At 41.7% G+C, this 22,581-nt stretch overlaps 1 protein-coding gene and 1 pseudogene across 2 annotated transcripts in view; both read left to right on the forward strand.

Annotated features, from left to right (window-relative positions):
- FAM189A1 (family with sequence similarity 189, member A1) overlaps positions 1–22,581 on the forward strand; it is a 259,702-nt gene that overhangs the window by 154,821 nt on the left and 82,300 nt on the right. The window lies entirely within an intron of this gene.
- LOC105550765 lies at positions 1,583–2,994 on the forward strand (annotated as a pseudogene). The gene has a single exon (XR_001007767.1). The product of XR_001007767.1 is annotated as a DDB1- and CUL4-associated factor 6 pseudogene (transcript).

The raw sequence follows: 22,581 nt of genomic DNA on the forward strand, positions 1-22,581 counted from the left end.
TTTTTTAGTAGAGATGGGGTTTCACCGTGTTAGCCAGGATGGTCTCGATCTTCTGAGCTTGTGATCTGCCTGCCTTGGCCTCCCAAAGTGCTGGGATTACAGGCCTGAGCCACCGCACCCAGCTCCAGATGAATACAGTCATGTATCACATAATTCACCCATTTAAAGTGTACTATTCAGTGGTTTCTAATATATTCACTGAGGTATGTAAACATCACTGGAGTCAATTTCACCTTAAAAAGCAACCCTGTACTTTAGCTCTCACTCACCTTCCTTGCCCCCATTCCTGGGCTACCACTAGTCTACTTTGTGTCTTTATAAATTTCCCTGTTCTGGACCTTCATATGAATGGAATCACATAATATGTAGTCTTTTATGACTGGCTTCTTTCTTAGCGTAATGTTTTCAAGGTTCATACGTATTGCAGCATGTATCAGTACTTCATTCCTTTTTATGTCTGAATGATATTCCATGGTACGGATTAACCACATTTTGTTTATCTTCTCATCCGTCAGTCGACATTTGGGTTGTTTCCACCTTTTGGCTATTATGAACTGTGCTGCTATAAACATTTATATACAAGGTTTTATGTGCACATGTTTTCGTTTATCTTGGGTATATCACTTTTAATGGCAAAAGCCACAATTACTTTTGCGTCAACCTAATACCTCGGAATAGACTTGCCAGGTTACTTGGTAACTCTAGTTGAATCATTTAAGAAAGTGCCAGACCATGTCCCAGAGCCGTTGGTTTTGTTTTGTTTTGTTTTTTTCTTTTCTTGAGATGAAGTCTCACTCTGTTGCCCAGGCTGGAGTGCAGTGGCGCGATCTCGGCTCACTGCAACCTCTGCCTCCCAGGTTCAAGCAATTCTCTGCCTCAGCCTCCTGAGTAGCTGGTATTACAGGCACCCGCCACCACGCCCAGCTAATTTTTGTATTTTTGGTGGCCATAGGGTTTCACCATCTTGGCCAGGCTGGTCTTGAATCCCCGACCTTGGGATCAACCCACCTCGGCCTCCCAAAGTGCTGGGATTACAGGCATGAGCTAACACGCCCAGTTGCTCTTCTTTATCTCGTTTCCTGAGGCAGGAATTAGCTTACTGTTTTAAGAGCTTTCCTTGTTTCTTATGTAAGCATCTAGTGCTATAAATTTCCCTGTCAGTATTGCTTTAGCTGCACTCCACCTATTTTGATATGTTGTGTTTTGTGTCCATTCAGTTCTCTTGATTTTTTCTTTGAGGCTTTCTCTTTGATCCATGAATTATTTAGAACTGTGATGTTTAATTTTCACATGTTTAGAGACTCTCTTTAAGGTAGCAAAGAAAAGCTAAGTTGTGGCCAGGACTTTCATGTTAAGGACAAGCAAGATGAAAAGACAATAGATAGCAACCACACAGATATCTTACAGCAAAAAACGGTAAAAGAAGGAGTATACAAAATATCACAACCTGTAAACGGGACCAATCATTATTATAGTGCTTTTGGAAAACAGAAGCTTTCCTTATTGTTTTAAATGTTCTATAATGATATCAAGACTATAGAACCATCTGTTTTATGACACTTTGAAAAGATTCACTGGTTAGGGTCTCCCCTGCCACCTGGCTCAGGCAGAGTCATGTCTCGGGGTGGCTCCTGCCCACACCTGTTGTGGGACATGAGGAAAAGGTCCCTCAGGCTGGAGGACCCGTCCCAGGTGTGGGGCCACTACCTGGGAAGAAGATAATTTATCCGAAGATTAAAACTTGAAGCAACCCTAAATTATGCATGATGGCTGTGTTAATACAGTCTGTTGGAATGACACTGGAGAATATATTTTATCTGGCTCAGATGACACCAGATTAGTAATTAGTAATCCCTACAGCAGAAAGGTTTTGACAGCAATCCGTTCAGGGCACCACACCAAGCAAACATATTTAGTGCAAAGTTCTTACCTTGCACAAATGATAAACAGATTGTATCCTGCTCTGGAGATGGAGTAATATTTTATACCAGTGTTGAGCAAGGTGCAGAAACCAACAGACAATGCCAATTTACGTGCCACTATGGAACTACTTATGAGATTATGACTGTACCCAATGACCCTTACACTTTTCTCTCTTGTGGTGAAGATGGAACTCTTAGGTGGTTTGATACACGCATCAAAACTAGCTGCACAAAAGAAGATTGTAAAGGTGATATTTTAAATAACTGTCCATGTGCTGCCACATCTGTTGCTATTTGCCCACCAATACCATATTACCTTGCTGTTGGTCATTCTTACAGCTCAGTACAAATATATGATCGGCAAGTGCTGGGCACAAGAGCTACAGGGAATTATGCAGGTCAAGGGACTATTGGAATGGTTGCCCGTTTTATTGCTTCCCATCTTAATAATAAGTCCTGCAGAGTGACATTTCTGTGTTACAGTGAAGATGGTCAAGAGATTCTTGTTAGTTACTCTTCAGAGTACATCTATCTTTTTGACCCGAAAGATGATACAGCACAAGAACTTAAAACTCCTTCAGTGGAAGAGAGAACAGAAGAGTTACGACAACCACCAGTTAAGCGTTTGAGACTTTGTGGTGATTGGTCAGATACTGGACCCAGAGCAAGGCCTGAGAGTGAATGAGAATAAGATGGAGAGCAGAGTCCCAATGTGTAATGGATGCAGAGAATGTCTGATATGTTATCAAGACGGTTCAAAGAAGCAAGTGAGGTTGCACAAAGCAATAGAGGACGAGGAAGATCTCGACTCAGAGGTGGAACAAGTCAGTCAGATATTTCAGCTCTTCCTGCGGTCTCATCAAGTCCTGATTTGGAAGTGCGTGAAGCTGCAATGGAAGTAGATACTCCAGCTGAACAATTTCTTCAGCCTTCAGCTTCCTCTACAACGTCAGCTCAGGCTCATTCGATATCATCTCCCACGGAAAGCCCTCAGTCTACTCCTTTGCTGTCTTCACTAGACAGTGAACAAAGGCAGTCTTTTGAGGCATCTGGACACCACACACATCATCAGTCTGATTCTTCTTCTTCTGTGGTTAATAGCTCGGATCCATGTCACTTGACGAGCAACAGGGTGCATGCAACAGGAGACGCGCTATGCCCATCCATCCATAGCTTTATTGCAATGCATAAACAAAGCGCTCTCACACCTTTCATAGCATTTCATTTTGATTATGGTCTTATAGTCAGTATTTTGTGGACTAAATTACAATAGGTGGTATTGTACACAAAAGGTCTTTTTGGCCTATGCAAATTATTTTCTCTGTAAGCTAATTTCTACCTTTGGCCCTTGATGCCAACTTTGAACTCTCTCCGTATAACAAAAATTATAATGGATATAAGCTATATCCATTTTTTAAATTCTAGATATCTGTCATTAAATTGTGTAGAATTGTGGGTGTGAGGTTAACACTACCTCATTGCTTATGTAGGATAAGTTATTTAAACACAGTAATATTCTGTATTACTAGATCGCCATAGTAATGATACTTGGTTTTATGTCTCACTTATATGATAGCCAAATTCCTGATAGCTTTAACTAAAGAGTACAGTTACAAACCCAGAGGTAAACTCAAAAGCTATCAACCAGAAGCTCCCACTTCCACTTGTACTTTTCAATGTGGGAAAGGTGTAGAGTCAATCTCCAAGCCTTGAATAGAGCCTGATGAAATAAACAGGTTACTTATTTATCAAACTTTATTACTAGCAGATCAAATATAGCACAGAGAAGGATTAGTAGAGGAAGACATTCTGACATGAAGGGACATCTGAAAAGGTTGGAGATAGGAAGACTTCAAAAACGAAAAAGGCTATTTAGTGTTAGGGCAAATGGTTTACTATCTGAGAACCTCAGAATTTAATGAAGTATTTTAAATATATTGTGACAAAGTATGATAAGTAATCTTAGTTAAGTCTTTAAGGATAACTTAACACGATATTCACTTTCTCTATTTAAAAAAGCAGATAGCTGGACGTGGTGGCACACCACCTATAATCCCAGCTACTTGGGAAGCTGGGACAGGAGGATCGCTTGAGCCCAGAAGTTTGAGATCAGCCTGGTCAATATAGCAAGACCCTGTCTCTTAAAAAAAAATTAATTCACTGGGTGTGGTGGTGCATGCCTGTAGTCCCAGCTACTACGGAGGCTGAGGCAGGAGGATTGCTTGAGCCCAGGAGTTCAAGGCTCCAGTGAGCTATGATTGTACCACTGTACTCCAGCGTGGGTGACAGAGAGAGACCCCCATCTCTTAAAAAATTTTTTTAAAAAAAGGCAGATGATTGCCTTTATATATTTTACAAATGTTCCTTTCAAAAACATTTTTTTTTAAATTAGCACTAAAGCCATAAGATTTGGTTGGCTGAAAGTTTACATGTTAGATAACTCATATGTCAACAGTAATGCAGAAATTAAATATTGCTGTATTACTTATTTGGTGTGAAATAGATCTAATTTAAACTGATTTCTTAGAGAAATATTCAGAAACTAATTGTAAAATGAATTAGAAAACTTCCTTTGTACTTCTGATCTTAAATTATTTCTTTTGGGGCCAGGCGTGGTGGCTAACACCTATAATCCCAGCACTTTTAGAGGCCGAGGCGGGCAGATCACCTGAGGTCAGGAGTTTGAGACCGGCCTGGCCAACATGGCGAAATCCCATCTCTACTAAAAGCAAAATTTAGCTAGACGTGGTGGCCCACGTCTGTAATCCCAGCTACTCAGGAGGTTGAGGCAGGAGAATCCCTGGAACCTGGGAGGCGGAGGTTACTGTGAGCCAAGATTGTGCCACTGCACTCCAGCCTGGGCAGCACAGTGAGACTCCGTCTCAAAAAAAAGAAAAAAGAAAAATTATTCCTCATGGACCTGAGATGAATTTCTGATCTTAAATTACTCTTTATGGACCTGAGTTGACCTGTATTGCTATAAGGTTTTCTGTTCTTGAGAAAGAATGAATGAATTGGTAAATTAATTTGCAAACTAAGGAATTAAGCATGTTTTATTTTATATGTTTATTATAGAGGTATTAACAGTGAAGAACAATTATGTTTTGCCTTTAAGGCAAAACATAACTATAGCATACTACATTAGACTACTATTTATAACTACTGTATAATTAAAGGGTCTTTTACTAAGGATACATGGATATAAATAATATATCACTATCAGAGATTTTATAGCCAGATTTATATCCTAGTTAATCACATACAATTATTTTCATAGCATTATGTTGAATATTATATTCAATTTAAGTTCATACTTAATTTACATATGATATGGGATATGAGAGGAAGAGAAAAATTATGATTAAATCCCAGATTTTTTACATCAATGCCTGGGTAGGGTAAATGGTAAGGCCATTTACCAGGGTTGAGTAGCTTGGAAGTAGAAATCAGGTGGTTCTTTGTCTTTTTGGCTATGTAAAGTATGATATGCATTTTAATCATGTGAGTAGAGATGCTCTGTAAGAAGTTAGTTTTGAGTGGCTTTGGCAGAAGCTGCCTCGTAGGAGACTATCAGAAATGTAGCTTTGTAATAAGACCTCTGAGCAGAAATGTTCTAATGGCGGAAAATGTATCTAATTAATTAAATTCTGAGTTTTTACATACCTTCTTGTTCATCAGCATTTTAACTTTTAAAGTACTAGGAACTTCACATTGCAGGCTCACATTACCTAAAGATAACTTCTAAAAGTTAACAGAGACTGCCCACCACCATTTGTCTCTCCTAGATTAGTGGAATAATCCCTTTAGTAGTCTTCTCACATCCACTCAGGCTATAGTTTATTCTCTACCAGCAGCCAGAGTAAAACTTTAAGATGTAACTATAACCATGTGATGTGATTCATCTGCCTAAAACTTTTTTTTTTGTTTTATTTTTTGAGATGGAGCCTCGCTCTGTCACCCAGGCTGGAGTACAGTGGCGCGATCGGCTCACTGCAAGCTCCTCCTCCCAGGTTTACGCCATTCTCCTGCCCAGCCTCCCAGGTAGCTGGGATACTACCATGCCCGCCACCACGCCCGGCTAATTTTTTGTATTTTTAGTAGAGACGGGGTTTCACCATGTTAGGCAGGATGGTGTTGATCTCCTGACCTCGTGATCCACCTGCCTCGGCTTCCCAAAGTGCTGGGATTACAGGTGTGAGCCACCGCACCCGGTCCATCTGTCTTAAACTTTTTAATTGCTTCCCATAGCCTTTCAAAAGAACCCAAATCCACACCTTGGCTTACAAACCCTACATGACTTGGTTTCTGTATCAATAATCTCATCTCAGGCCACTATGCCATCATTCACTAAGCTCTTGCCAAACAGACTTACTTTCATTTCTTTTAACACTCTAACCTCCTTTCCCTTTCAGATCCCTTGTACATGCTGTTTCCTCTACCAAAACTACTTTTTTTGTTGAGCAACTTCTACTCATTTTAAAAATTCACCAAGATAGTACTCTCACAAAAATAACTTCACAATGTCTAGTAGGTCTCCTCTTTTCCTTCCTTTGTGACTTGTTATTTTTCTTCATTGCTTTTGTCAAATTTGTAATCATACATTTATTTAGGGGATTGTTCAATATCTACCTTTTTGCATATTCTCTAAATATTTTCATTTACTGTAATTTCCTCTGTGCCTAAAATCATATGTTATGTGGTAAATAATATTTGTTAAACAAGTGAGTAAATGAATTAATTCTTTAAGCAACTAATTATTTAAGAGCTGTAGGGATTGCTTCAGCTTGGGAGAAATGTGATCAGATTTGTGTATTGGAAAGATCATTTTGGCAACATTATAAATGATTGACTGGAAAGAGTAAGATTGAAAATGCCAAGAACTTGTAAGAGGCCATTGCTATAGTCCACCTAAGAGATTATGAGGGATGCAACCTAAGGCAATAGTGGTGAGAAGTGGGAATGGACAGATTTTAAAAATAGTTGAAAGGTTGAATTCATGGGACTTTGAGACTAAGTTAGAAATGAATGAGTGTATGATATCCAGGTGTCTTGGTAGGGTGATAATGAACCATCAGCCAACCTAGAGATTTTAGGAGGAACAGCTGATTTGAGGGGAGAAAAAGGTATGTGAGTTTTTTTTTTTTTTATGTTAAGTTTGAAGTGTCTTTGGATATCCACATGGAGAAATCTCATAGATGATTGAATGGCTATATGATGCTGGAAGTCACCAAAGTGGTCTGAGGTAGAAATAAAGAGAGTTTATAGATAGGAATTGAAACCATGGGAGTGGATGAGATTGTCTAGAAAAAGAGAATGGAGTGAGAAGAGTAGAGTCCGCACTACAGGAGCAAGTAGAGAAAAGGATCAAGCTAATGAGACCAAACAGGAATGATCAGAGAAGTATGCAGGGCAGGAAGAATGCCACATCTCAAGCCAGGAGAAAAGAACTGCAAGGAGGGACAGGTTAGTAATGCCACGTGAAGCAATGATACCAACTCCTAAAAGGTCTGGGAAATCCTTTTTTAAATTTGGCAACGTGATTGCTTTGACATTTTAGTTTGAGATATGATGTAGTGGAGGCAGGAAGCCAAATAGTAGTGGTTTGGGGAAAAAAGGTAGACACATTGGAAAATGCTCATCATCACTGGCCATCAGAGAAATGCAAATCAAAACCGCAGTGAGATACCATCTCACACCACTTAGAATGGCGATCATTAAAAAGTCAGGAAACAACAGGTGCTGGAGAGGATGTGGAGAAATAGGAACACTTTTACACTGTTGGTGGGACTGTAAACTAGTTCAACCATTGTGGAAAACAGTGTGGCAATTCCTCAAGGATCTGGAACTAGAAATACCATTTGACTCAGCCATCCCATTACTGGGTATATACCCAAAGGATTATAAATCATGCTGCTATAAAGACACATGCACACATATGTTTATTGGAGCACTATTCACAATAGCAAAGACTTGGAATCAACCCAAATGTCCATCAGTGACAGACTGGATTAAGAAAATGTGGCACATATACACCGTGGAATACTATGCAGCCATTAAAAAGGATGAATTCATGTCCTTTGTAGGGACATGGATGCAGCTGGAAACCATCATTCTCAGCAAACTATCACAAGAACAGCCAACCAGACAACGCATGTTCTTATTCATAGGTGGGAATTGAACAATGAGATCACTTGGACACAGGAAGGGGAACGTCATACATCAGGGCCTATTGTGGGGAGGAGGGAGAGGGGAGGGATACCATTAGGAGATATACCTAATGTAAATGACGAGTTAATGGGTGCAGCACACCAACATGGCACATGTATACATATGTAACAAACCTGCACATTGTGCACATGTACCCTAGAACTTAAAGTGTAATAAAAAAAAAAAAAGAAAGAAAGAATTGAAAGATAGAGCAAAGATAGTGTCGGGTGTAGGGGGTGGTAGGTTCAAAACTGAGCATGTTTACAGAGTAAATAGAAAGGTTGTGTGTTCAAGATGTAAGGGATAGTTGATGTCCCCAGATACGCTATTATTTCAAAATTTTAACCTATACCAAGATTCTTGTTCTCAGTTTTACCACAGAGAATGGAAAAAGTAGTATATTTAATAAGTTTCCTTTTTGAATATATCTCTGACTAATGATTATTTAAGCAATTTTAAATTTCTTTTTCATACTTTTAACGAAACACTAAAGCTTTCTGAAAATTGATAGTTTTATATTTATGTCACAAAATATTTCTTCACCATCTTCCAGGTGCCCAAGTGATTTTATATGTTGTTTAATTTAATTTCCCATAGCATTTTCATAGGTTTCTTTATTTGGAAGGATTACCAAGGACAAAAATGTTACTAATAAAAATTTTTTAATTAAAAAAAAGAAAAGATTCACCAATTAAACTGTCAGACTGATGATAGCTAAGGATATAGTTATCTGGCAATGTTTGCATTTTTTTATATTTGTGATCTATTTGGGCTTTGAATCATTGTTGAAGTCATGAGCATAAAATAGTTCATATATTATTTAGTATTTTACAATATTTTTATACATTTCTAATATTTTAAGTTCCTCTGTATGCAAAGTCTGTTATCTCACTGATAATTTGTATGTTTTGACTTTTTTTCCTTTTTTTGATTGGGCTTCTAAATTAATAATTTAACAGTATATTATTCTATTTATGAAAGTGAGAGTCCATTTTCTTTTTTGGTTATGGTAAAATACACACAGTATAAAGTTTACTAAATTAACCATTTTAAAGTGTACAATTCAGTGGCATTAAGTACATTCACATTGTATGAAACCACGACCAACATCCATTTCCAGAACTTTTTCATCATCCCTAATAGAAACTTTATATCCATCAAACAATAACTTTTCATTTCTCTGCTTCCCCAGCCCCTGATAACCAATATTCTACTTTCTCTCTCTATGAATTTATCTCATTCTAGGTCACTCATGTAAGTAGAAGCATACAGTATCTGTTTTTTTTTTTTTTTTTCTTTCTTTTTTTGAGACGGAGTCTTGCTGTGTCGCACAGGCTGGAGTGCAGTGGTGTGATCTTGGCTCACTGCAGCTTCCACCTCTCGGATTCAAGTGATTCTCCTGCCTCAGCCTCCTGAGTGGCTGGGATTACAGGCGCCCGCCACCATGCCCGGCTAATTTTTGTATTTTTAGTAGAGGCGGGGTTTCCCAATGTTAGCCAGGCTGGTCTTGAACTGATCCAGCCGCCTCGGCCTCCCAAAGTGTTGGGATAACAGGTGTGAGCCACTGCGCCTGGCACAGTATTTGTCCTTTTGTGTCTGGCATCTTTCACTTAGCATCATGTTTTCAAGTTTCTTTTTTTTTTTTTTTCCTCATCGGTAAGTTTTGTCTACTTATGTTTATGAGAGATGTTTGGTCTCAGTCCTGTTGACTTCTGTTATATGCAGTGTGATTAAAATTCTCATATCTTGGCTCAGAACTGCAGAAATGTGTTCTTCATTTTCTGTAACTGACTTCTACTTGGCATGTAGAAGTGAGTTACTTCTGTGGCCACTGATTTAGAAAAATTGAATTCAGCTCTTACCACTGCACAGTGGTTCCCCGTTTACCAGTTTAAAAGTCTCCTCAGGATTAACTTTGTCTCTTTCCAGAGGGTATTCAGCCCCTCCACTCCTCTTTTCCTTCCATCTTCTCCTTTTCTCCCTGGTGGCGGCTGGGTGTGGGGCAAGCAGATTTAGCCTCACAGCAGTGGGAGGGTGGGAGTCCCTGTTCTGTGCTCTGTCCTCCCAGCCCTTTCTGGCCTGCAGTGACGACCCAGCTGATGAGCCTGATGACCCTTATGGACCTTGGGTGTAGGTGTGAGGGCAACATTGCAGACCCTTGCACCCTAAATATGCCGGCCGCTCCTCCGCTTTTCCTGCCTTGCTCCCCACCTCGTGTAAACTCCACGTGTCTTAAAGACCGGCCTGCAAACACAGGGCACAGATCCCCAGATGCTCATAAACATGTTTCAGATTTCTGGGACCCAATCACCTTTGTTATTCTCAGCCTGGTGGCAGAGCCATGAGGGATCTGGGCGCCTGAGAAGGGCCCCTGGCTGAATTCTATTCTAATGAACTATATTCCAGTCCTAGCTCCGTCTTCCTGCCTGTTCTCTGTATTACTGTCCCTTTCTTTTCGGAAAATCTGTTTCTTGGGCCACATCCCGTGTCATTCCCCCTCCAGCCAGTCCTCCAAGCCGCTGAACCCAGAGCTCTTCCTCCTCTGAGTGTCCAGCGTGGGGCTGTGGCAGTAACTCGGGAGACATCTGCCGAAGGGTGATCTGGGCAGGATATTCACAGCAGACTCTGCTCTCTGTGTGTGACAACCTAGTTTGGTTAGCTGAGGTCATCTGGTTAAGCATTTCGTGATTCTGTTTGTTACTATTTTAAAAAGGCACTTTTATTTGAATGAGCCAATATTGTTGCTGAATCTGTCGGGACCACAGGTTAAGACAGTGGCACATTTTGGAGGAGGACCTTAATTTTGAGACTATCACATTTTTTCCAAAGCCTGTTTGAATTTTTTCTTGAGGGGGTAGCCACCTCTATTACCAGCACTCTGATCTCAGAATTGAAAGCCTCAGTCTCCAAGCCAACACCAATTATGTCGCCAGGGTCCTCAGAAGAGCCCCATAGTAACCAGGGCAACCCTGATTTAGCTTCCTCATCCTGAGTAATGAATTACAGGAAGACATAGCCTCAGGCTGGGGCTGCTGGACGGTCTGGCTTGAAGTCTTCATCTCTGTTCCCATTGTTGCCCAAAGGCACAGCTTTTATTGTACTAATCACAGGTCAGGGATAGCTTTGGCCTCTCTTGGCTTCATGAGAAATTTAGCATTTGACAGCTATTTGTGCGTTGTCATGATGGCCCAGAATTTTCCCTTTGTAGGAACATCATTCTGTTTTCATTCATCTTCATGAGAATTTGCTATTATTATAGATAAAGAGATTCCATGGCAAAAACCATGGAATGCAAGTTGACTCCAAACCCCCAAAGTTTCCCAGCAAAGTACACATTCCCAGCAAAATAAAACTTGGTATGTTTTAAGTAAGGTAACAGTGGTTCCGTAGAAATATGTATCTGTCCATAGTGTACACTCACTCATGCTTTGATGCAGTGGATTAATACATTGTACAGAGGGAGCGCCCCGTGTCCAGCATGTTCTGAGTGCTGGGAACATGTCAGTGTCAAGACGACAAGTCCTGGAGACAAGACAAGTCCTGGCTCTGCTCCCTTCTGGTGAGCAGCTCAGGCTCCAAGGAAAGACGCGGGGAGCTGCCGTGGACGTGGCCAATCCCTGTCTGAGCACCTGGCCTGCAAGCCGAGGCCTAAAGGATGCGGAGAGGTGGTTGGGGACAAGGCCCCGAGGCTAATTCCATTTTGGAGAACAGGAAGGCGGGGGTGAGGCGCAGGGGCTGATGTGCTCAGAACTCGCAGCTTCAGCCCGTGCTGTGTGTCCCCCGGTTCCGTGGGCGTTGCTCTCACCGCATGCTCGACCATGATACTACTTCTCTCCACTGACTCTGCACCTGCCCGGCGGGGAAAGCAATGCGCTGGCCTCTGGTAGTTTTGTTTCTGTGATTTCATGGCCGGGGCACTTGGTGAGCCTCAGGTCTCCAGCCACCTGTTAGGGGATGCTTTTGTCATCCCTGTAGACAGGTCCTGGTAAGCTGTGGGTGGAAGTGACTCACTGCCTGATTCCCACGGTTCCTCACCAAAAGGCAACAAGATCTTGAAGGTTCATCGTCTGTCACAGCAGCTATGTGGACCCGGATGGATCATCTAGCATTCCTTGGCAGATCCCCGAAGGTCAGTGTGTATAGGTTTTATTTTCTCTTGGACTGGACTCCTCCTGCTTCTGAGTACATGGCTGGCGCTATCTGTGTTCACAGGCGGAGCTGAGGGGGGTAAGCTTCAGACTTCACTTCATGTGCATTGAGACTTCTCAGTCCTGTGTCAGCTGAGCCCTCTCCAGAGAGTGCCTGCCTTTCTTCTGCCAGGGTATCTGCAGTGTGGAAGGATGAGGCCTTTCTTTCTGCTGCAGGGACTGGGGAGAGGGCTGGAGACCCAGGGGCTCCAGGACCAGCCTCTCTGGCTACCTTTCCATTCCCTCCATCCCCTCCTCGCGCACCCTGGCCAAGAGCGCCACTGCAGGAGGCCTACTGAGCCCGCATTTGTATTTAGCAGGGCTTTAATGTCTGCAAGAAGTGTGGTCTCCAGTGGGAAAAAGGACCATTCAAACTGTCTCTTGGATTTACAGCCCGGTTTTAGGGGGTATTAGTGGTTAAACTGATATCTAGTTACACTAGCTGAGTCAACCCATGCATGTGTGTGTGCGTTCTCTGGACTCCCCACTAGCGTGTCTGCAGAGGCACAAGCTCACAGGGACAGATATGACAGCAGGAGCTGTGTCCCCACATGGAAGATGGAGAGCCAATGGAGCTGGACACCTTTCTTTGCAGAGAGGAGGAAACAGAATCCCAGAGGCTGCCGGGAGCCAGGCCAGACACAAACTCACTCCAGCCCGGAACCAAGAGGACTTGTCTGGAGGGAGCAGCTGCCACCCATGGCCTAATGAACCTGGAACTGGAAACTTTTCAAGAGAAGCTAAGAATTGCAATTTTTTTAATGTGACGTTCCCCAACTCTACCCTCAAATACTATATGATCTCCCCCAAGAATAAAAGAAAGTAAACTTTAAAAGTCACTTTCCGTTGGCCCACAGGTGACCAGTCAGCAGCAGCCCTGCCCAGCTTCTTTGTTTGATTTGTTCCTGTCATTGAAGTTGATCAACAGAGAGTAATGGGTTAAGGACTGACCAGGTGTCCAGTGCTGTTTTCATGTTTGGAGTTTTGCCTAGAAACACACAACACTGCTCTAAACAGTTTTCTCCTGAATCGCTCTGAAAGTTATGAGATTGTATCACATGCTATTCTGTTGGATTAGAGACCAGACAAAAACTTGAACTCATAAAAACGTTATTCCTTATTGGTTTTTATTTATGGTATGTTCTAGGAAAGAACAAATACCAACCGGCAGGCATTTGCGTCTGTAAATGGGGTAATTCCTAGTGGGGTGAGCATGAGGGAGCTGGGCCCATTCAGAAGCTGGAATGTCTGGAGAGTGAAACAGGCCCCTGAGCCTCTCCGGAACGCCTCATTCTGCACTTCCCGCGGCATGTTCTCCTGAGCGTGAGTGACGCGAGATGCAAATGGGTGTTATTTTAAACGTAAGAAGGAAGAGGAGGAGGAAGACGTGGTCCACTTCGTATGCTCACCTCTCTTCTTGGAGGGTGACAGTGTTACTGAAAAGGGGTCCCGATCCAGACCCCATGAGAGGGTTCTTGGATCTCACGCAAGAAGGAATTCGAGGCGAGTCCATAGACTAAAGTGAAAGTGAGTTTATTAAGTACGCAAAGGAATAAAGAATGGCTACTGATAGGCAGAGCAACCCTGAGGGATGCTGGTTGCCCATTTTCATGTCAATTTCTTGATGATATGCTAAACAAGGGGTGGATGATTCATGCCTTTCCTTTTTAGACCACATAGGGTAACTTCCTGACATTGCCATGGGATTTGTAAACTGTCATGGCGCTGATGGGAGTGTAGTACTGAGGGTGACCAGAGGTCACTCCTGTCACCATCTTAGTTTTGGTGGGATTCAGCCGGCTTCTTTACTATAACCTGTTTTATCAGCAGGGTCTTTATGACCTGTATCTTGTGCTGACCTCCTATCTCATCCCGTGACTTAGAATGCCTAGCCATCTGGGAATGCAGCCCAGTAGGTCTCAGCCTTACTTTACCCAGCCCCTATCCAAGATGAAGTTGCTCTGGTTCACACACCTCTGACGGCAACACACACTGAAATATTACAAGCTGAAGAAGTCATGCAGGAGAGCTCCTCATTTAATTTTTTTGAAACACGATTTTCCCAAGTTAACTTGACGACAGAACCTCATGTCGATTCTTTCCGATTTTTTGTTATTCCAAGCACTGCTGCTGCGAACACTCTTGCTTGGGTCTCTGGTGGAAAACTGCACAATGTTCCTTATTTTCCTGTTACCCAGCACAATTCTCTTTAGCCCTTTCTCCCTTTCTGTCAGCAAAGCAGAGCTCTACTTTGATGACCGTGCTAATTAATGAAATTTCTGAGTCGGGCTTAAAAGTACAAGTCTACGTTATTAACAGAAGAGTCTCAGAAGGAGACAAGGCAAGGCAGGGAGGAGGAATCTCTAACTTATTCCACGTGTCTCATCTCTCGTGTGATAAGAGCGCCTCAGGAGTGGCAGTCTTATTTTCCTGTTCAAGAGGAGGCTTGTGTGAACGTTCCTAACTCAGCAAGCTAGGCTGTCCTTGAAAGTGTCGGCTGCGGTGGCTCACGCTTGTAATCCCAGCACTTTGGGAGGCCGAGGTGGGTGGATCATGAGGTCAAGAGTTCGAGGCCAGCCTGGCCAACACAGTGAAACCCTGTCTCCACTAAAAATACAAAAATTAGCTGGGCGTGGTGGCAGGCGCCTGTAGTCCCAGCAATTCGGGAGGCTGAGGCAGGAGAATCACTCGAACCCGGGAGGCAGAGGTTGCAGTGAGCCAAGATTGTGTCTCTGCACTCCAGCCTGGGCAACAGAGTGAGACTCTGTCTCAAAAAGAAAGAAAGAAAGAAAGAAAGTGTCATTTGCATTAAAAGGTGGTGTAAAAATTCCCAGGGCTGTAGGAACGGTTGCCATGTCCTAGGAAGACATGCCTTCAAAGAGAACTCAGGATTCTGGCTTGGTGCTCTCACTAGACAGATTCCTTCTTGGCAGGAGTTCCAACTGGCATCGCAGATTCCCACAGTCCTCAGATTTATTCTCATCCTGTCTCTCTCTCCCTCATCACGATGGTACACATGAAATGAAAAATTAAAAGCCTGTGACTCAGATCTACTATTTCACAAATAATTTGAGCGTCTGTTGCACAGCAGCAGATGAATTAGCAAACGGAATATGATGAAATGAAGACCAAAACAAAGGTGAAATATCTGATGTTAGAAATGAAAAGCAGATAGTTTTTTTTTCCCCTAAAAGGTCAACGAATGTTATAAGACTTAATTGTATGATTTACATGATAAAAGTTCTATTTTCTGGAATTAAATAACTTTTTCCTAAGTGTTTTGTGTATACACATTCATGCACAAAACAAAACCCTAGATTCTCATCAGATTTGAGATTTTAAAGGAGTCCCAAATTCCTTTAGATGTATATTTTTTGATGTAAGTTCCCCACCATTCCCATGGAGCAGGTAGAAACACACTTAGCAGATGAAGCGTAATTAGATACAAAGAATGCGGCAGCTCCTCTCCTTCCTTGGCCACATGAGTGCGTATCCTGTGCCACGTGCCTGTGTTCTAATAGGCTTTAATTGCATGAAAAGTGAAAATCACAAATACTGATCAATCATAAAGGCCAGGCTTCTTTGCATAAAATATGATAAAGCAATGCACAGCCAAAAATAACGTGCATTTAAAGGTAAAAATTTAAATTCTGATGAGCTCGGACAGAATCATAACAGACCTGGTAGGAACCTTTCTGATCCTGGTTTCTTTGGATTCACATGTGCTGAATGAAAACTAGCAGGCCAGGCCTTGGGGGTGCCGAGCCCCTGAGGGTTCTAGGCTGGGCGCTGAAGCCAGCCCACGCAGACCCCTGAGCCAGCCCAGCAGGGCTCCCCAGCCCACAGCTTCAAATAAGCCCTAGAAATCAGGCAGGAAGCCAGGGCTGCTGCCATTAAGTGCAACAGCCTCTGGTCTACTGTCTCTCCTCTCTACTTAAAGCTTTAATTTCCAATTTTCTTTTTTATTTATTTTTATTTTTTGTTTTTCCATAAGTTATTGGGGAACAGGTGGTATTTGGTTACATGAGTAAGATCTTCAGTGGCGATTTGTGAGATTTTGGTGCACCCATCACCAGAGCAGCATAACTGTACCCTATTTGTAGTCCTTTATCCCTCAGCCCCTTCCTACTTTTCCCCTCAAGTACCCACAGTCCATTGTATTATTATTATGTCTTTGCATCCTCGTAACTTAGCTCCCACATATCAGTGAGAACATACGATGTTTGGTTTTCCATTCCTGATTTACTTCACTTAGAATAATAGTCTCCAATCTCATCCAGGTCACTGTAAATGCCATTAATTCCTTTTTATGGCTGAGTAGAATTCCATCATATATATATATATATATATGTATATATACACCACAGTTCCTTTTTACATTCATTAACTGATGGGCATTTGGATTGCTTCCACAATTTTGCAGTTGCGAACTGTGCTGCTATAAACATGCGTGTGCAAGTATCCTTTTCATACAGTCACTTCTTTTCTCTGCATAGATACCCAGTAGTGGGACTGCTGAATCAAATGGTAGTTCTACTTTTAGTTCTTTAAGGAATCTCCACACTGTTTTCCATAGGGGTTGTACTAGTTTACATTCCCACCAGCAGTGTAGAAGTGTTCCCTGATCACGGCATCCACGGCAACATCTACTAGTTTTTGATTTGATTGTGGCCATTCTTGCAGGAGTAAGATGATATTGCATTATGGTTTTGATTTGCATTTTCCTGATCATTAGTGATGTTGGGCATTTTTTCATATGTTTGTTGGTCATTTGTACATCTTCTTTTGAGAATTGTCTATTCATGTCCTTAGCCTACTTTTTGATGGCATTTTTTTTTTTTCTCTTATTGATTTGTTTGAGTTCATTGTAGATTCTGGCAATTAGCCCTTTGTGAGATGTATAGACTGTGAAGATGTTCTGCTACCCTGTGGGTTGTCTGTTTACTCTGATGACTGTTCCTTTGACCGTGCAAAAGCTCTTTAGTGTAATTAAGTCCTGACTATCTTTGTTTATATTGCATTTGTTTTTGGGTTCCTGGTCATGAATTCCTTGCCTAAGCCAACATCTAGAAGGCTTTTTCCAAAGTTATCTTCTAGAATTTTTATAGTTTCAGGTCTTAGATTTAAATCTTTAATCCATCGTGAGTTGATTTTTGTATAAAGTGAGAGATGAGGATCCAGTTTCATTCTCCTTCATGTGGCTAGCCAGTTACCCCAGCACCATTTGTTGAAAAGGGTGTCCTTTCCCCCACTTTATGTTTTTGTTTGCTTTGTCAAAGATCAGTTGGCTGTAAATATTTGGGTTTATTTCTGGGTTCTCTATTCTATTCCATTGGTCTGTGTGCCTGTTTTTATACCAGTACCATGCTGTTTTGGTGACTGTGCCATATAGTATAGTTGGAAATCAGGTAGTGTGATGCCTCCAGATTTGTTCTTTTTGCTTAGTCTTGCTTTGACTATGTGGGCTCTTTTTTGGTTCTGTATGAATTTTAGAATTGTTTTTTTCTAATTCTATGAAGAGTGATGGTGGTATTTTGATGGGGCTTGCATTGAATTTGTAGATTGCTTTTGGCAGTATGGTCATTTTCACAATATTGATTCTACCCATCCATGAGCATGGGATGTGAAGACAAAGGGCATATATTCTTGGGAGTTCTAGGGCCCTGCCCACCATGGGTTCCTCTCTAAACTACCACAGCCAATGCTTTCTGGAAAGTGCTACCTCCCGGCAGGAGGCCAACCAGCACAAAAATAGAGCATTAAACCATCAAAGCTAAGAACCCTCACATAGTCAGTCCATTGCACCCCGTTGCCATCTCCACTGGAACAGGCACTGGTATCCATGCTGAGAGACCCATAGATGGTTCATATCACAGAACTCTGTGCAGACCACCCCAAGTACCAGCCTGGAGCCTGATAGAACTTGCTGGGTGGCCAGACCCAGAAGACAGACAACAATCACTGCAGTTCTGCTCATAGGAGCCACATCCATAGGCAAAGAGGGAGATTACCCCACCAAGGGAACACCCTGTGGGAAACAAGGAATCTGAACACCAGCCTTCAGCCCTAGACCTTCCCACTGACAGCACCTACCCAAATGAGAAGGAACCAGAAAACCAACCCTGGTAATATGACAAAACAGTGTTCTTTAATACTCCCAAAAAATCACAGTAGTTCACCAACAATGGATCCAAACCGAGAAGAAATCCCTGATTTACCTGAAAAAGAATTCAGGAGATTAGTTATTAGACAAACCAGGGAGGCACCAGAGAAAGACAAATCCTGATGTAAGGAAATCCAAAAAACAATACAGGAAGTGAAGGGAGAAATGTTCATGGAAATAGACAGCATAAGGAAAAAACAATCAAAAATTCAGGAAACACTGGACACACTTACAGAAATGCAAAGTGATCTGGAAAGTCTCAGGAATAGAATTCAACAAGTAGAAGAAAGAAATTCAGAGCTTGAAGACAAGGTCCTCAAATGAACCCAGTCCAGCAGAGACAAAGAAAAGGAAAATATGAACAAAGCCTCCAAGAAGTCTGGGACTATGTTAAATGACCAACCCTAAGAATAATCAGTGTCCCTAAGGAAGAAGCAAATTCTAAAACTTAGAAAACATATTTGGGGGAATAATAGAGGAAATTTTCCCCAGCCTTGCTAGAGACCTAGATATCCAAGTACAAGAAACACACAGAACACCTGGGAAATTCATCACAAAAAGATCATCACCTAGGCACATTGTCATCAGGTTATCCAAAGTTAGACAAAGGAAAGAATCTTAAGAGCTGTGACACAGAGGCACTAGGTAACCTGTAAATGAAAACCTAATGGATTAACAGCAGATTTCTCAGAAGAACCCCTACAAGCTAGAAGGGATCAGGGTCCTATCTTCAGCCTCCTGAAACAAAACAATTATCAGCCAAGAATTTTGTATCCAGTGAAACTAAGCATCATATATGAAGGAAAGATACCATCTTTTTCAGATAAACAAATGCTGAGAGAATTCACCACCACCAAGCCACCACTACAAGAACTGCTAAAAGGCGCTCTAAATCTTCAAACGAATCCTGGAAATACATCAAAACAGAACCTCTTTAAAACATAAATCACACAGGACCTATAAAACAAAAATACAAATTAAAAAACAAAAACAAAAAAACCAAAGTACACAGGCAACAAATAGCACAATGAATGCAATGGTACCTCACATCTCAATACTAACATTGAATGTAAACAGCCTAAATGCTCAACTTAAAAGATACAGAACCGCAGAATAGATAAGAACTCACCAACCAACTGCTGCCTTCAGGAGACTCAGAACTCGGATGCTTCAGGAGCATCAGAACTCAACAACCATCTGCTGCCTTCAGGAGCTCACCTAACACAGAAGGACTCACATAAACTTAAAGAGGTGGAAAAAGGCATTTCATGCAAATTGACACCAAAAGGGAGCAGGGGTAGCTATTCTTCTATCAGACAAAACAAACTTTAAAGCAACAGCAGTTAAAAGAGACAAAGTGGGACATTTATATAATGGTGTATTAGTCTAGGTTCTCTAGAGGGACAGAACTAATGGAATATATATATATATATATATATATATATATATATATGAGTTTATTATTAATTCACATTATCACAAGGTCTCACAATATGCTGTCTGCAGGCTGAGGAGCGTGGAGAGCCAGTCCAAGTTCCAAAACTGAAGAACTTGGAGTCTGATGTTTGAGGGCAGGAAGACTCCAGCACGGGAGAAAGATGTAGGCTGGGAGGCTAGGCCAGGCTCTCTTTTTCACACTTTTCTGCCTGCTTATATTCCATCTGCACGGGCAGCTGATTAGATTGTTCGCACCCAGATTGAGGGTGGGTCTGCCTTTCCCAGCCCACTGACTCAAATGTTAATCTCCTTTGGCAACACCCTCGCAGACACACCCAGGATCAACACTTTGTATCCTTCAATCCCATCAAGTTGACACTCGGTATTAATAATCACAGGTGATATTTTCCTGTCCAAAGGAAAATATCACAGTCCTAAACATATATGCACCTAACAGTGGAGCTCCAAAATTCATAAAACAATTACTAACAGACCTAAGAAATGAGATAGACAGCAACACAATAATAGTGGGGGACTTCAATACTCCACTGACAGCACTAGACAGGTCATCAAGACAGAAAGTCAACAAAGAAACAATGGATTTAAACTATACCCTGGAACAAATGTACTTAACAAATATATACAGAACATTTCATCCAAGAACCACAGAATACACATTCAGTCAACAGCATGTGGAACTTTCTCCAAGTTAGCCCATACGATAGGCCATAAAACGAGCCTCAATAAATTTAAGAAAATTAAAATTATATCAAGCACTCTCTTTGACCACAGTAGAATAAAACTGGAAATCAACTCCAAAAGGAATCTTCAAAACCATGCTGATACATGGAAATTAAATAACCTGCTCCTGAATGAGACTTGGGTCAAAAATGAAATCAAGATGGAAATTAAAAAATTCTTCAAACTGAACGACAGTAATGACACAAACTATCGAAACCTCTGGGATGCAGCAAAGGTGGCACTAAGAGGAAAGTTCATAGCCCTAAACGCCTACATCAAAAAGACTGAAAGGGCACACACTGACACTCTAAGGTCACATCTCAAGGAACTAGAGAAACAAGAACCAGCAAAAGAAAGGAAATAACAAACCCAGCAGAAGAAAGGAAATAACCAAGATCAGAACAGAACTAAATGAAATTGAAACAAAAAAATACAAAAGATAAATGAAACAAAAAGCTGGTTCTTTGAAAACATAAGTAAAATTGATAGAACATTAGCAAGATTAACCAAGAAAAGAGAGAAAACCCAAATAAGCTCATTAAGAAGTGAAACGGGAGGTATTACAACTGACACCACTGAAATACAAAAGATCATTCAAGGCTACTGTGAACAACTTTGCGCACATAAACTAGAAAACCTAGAGGAGATGGATAAATTCCTGGAAAAATACAACCGTCCTAGTGTAAGTCAGGAAGAATTAGATACCCTGAACAGACCAATAACCAGAAGCAAGATTGAAATGACACTTTAAAAAAATTGCCAACAAAGAAAAGTCCAGGACCAGATGGATTCACAGCAAAATTCTACCAGATATTCAAAAAGGAATTGGTACCAATCCTTTTGAAACTGTTCCACACGGTAGAGAAAGGAAGAACCCTCCCTAATTCATTCTATGAAGCCAGCATCACCCTAATACCAAAAACAGGAAAGGACATAATCGAAAAAGAAAACTACAGACTGATATTCTTGATGAACATAGATGCTAAATCCTTAAGAAAATACTAGCTAACTGAATCCAACAACGTATCAAAAAGATAATCCACCATGATCAGGTGGGTTTCATACCAGGGATGCAGAAATGGTTTAACATATGCAAGTCATATTAAATGTGACACACCACATAAACAGAATTAAAAACAAAAATCACATGATCATCTCAATAGATGCAGAAAAAGCATTCAGCAAAATCCAGCATCCCTTTATGATTAAAACTCTCAGCAAAATCGGTATACAAATGACATACCTCACTGTAATAAAAGCCATCTGTGACAAACCCACAGCCAACATAATTCCAAATGGAGAAAAGTTGAAGGCATCCCCTCTGAGAACGGGAACAAGACAAGGATGCCCACTCTGACCACTCTGCTTCAACATACTACTGAAGTCCTAGCCAGGGCAGTCAGACAAGAGAAAGTAATTTCCCATATTCTAAGAACGATTTGTCCTAAAGAATTCCGAAGTGAAGTGAGACATAGATCTGAAGTCACTGGAGCAGGGACTGAGCCATGCTGGGAGGGGCTTGTAGAGCAACCTCAGGGCTGAGGCTATGAGCTGTCTGAACCCTGCACCTGGGCTCCTGGGCTGTCCAGGCCCTCAACCGCAAACCAGCGAGGGGCTCGGCGTGGCACCTAGCACCATGCTGGAAGAGCCTGAGTGGGGCCCCAGGAGTGGCCTTTCCATCACGTGAGCTTCCCGAGCCATCTGCCTGTCCCTCACCCACCTTGGCTGGTGTTTCCTGTGCAGGGCACACAGTGAGTGTGTCTGAGAGGTGGTTGGCTGCACTCTGTCGCACAGCACGATGGTCGCAGAACACCGTGACTCTCCACTGGCTTCACCGTAGAGGGGATGATGGGCAGATTTTCATCATTTTACTGTAGGACAAATGAGGCCTCCCTCATTTATAGCAGTAGTAAAAACAAAATGC

The sequence above is a fragment of the Mandrillus leucophaeus genome, unplaced genomic scaffold (genome assembly GCF_000951045.1).
Source record: "Mandrillus leucophaeus isolate KB7577 unplaced genomic scaffold, Mleu.le_1.0 Scaffold498, whole genome shotgun sequence".
Lineage (NCBI taxonomy): Eukaryota > Metazoa > Chordata > Mammalia > Primates > Cercopithecidae > Mandrillus > Mandrillus leucophaeus.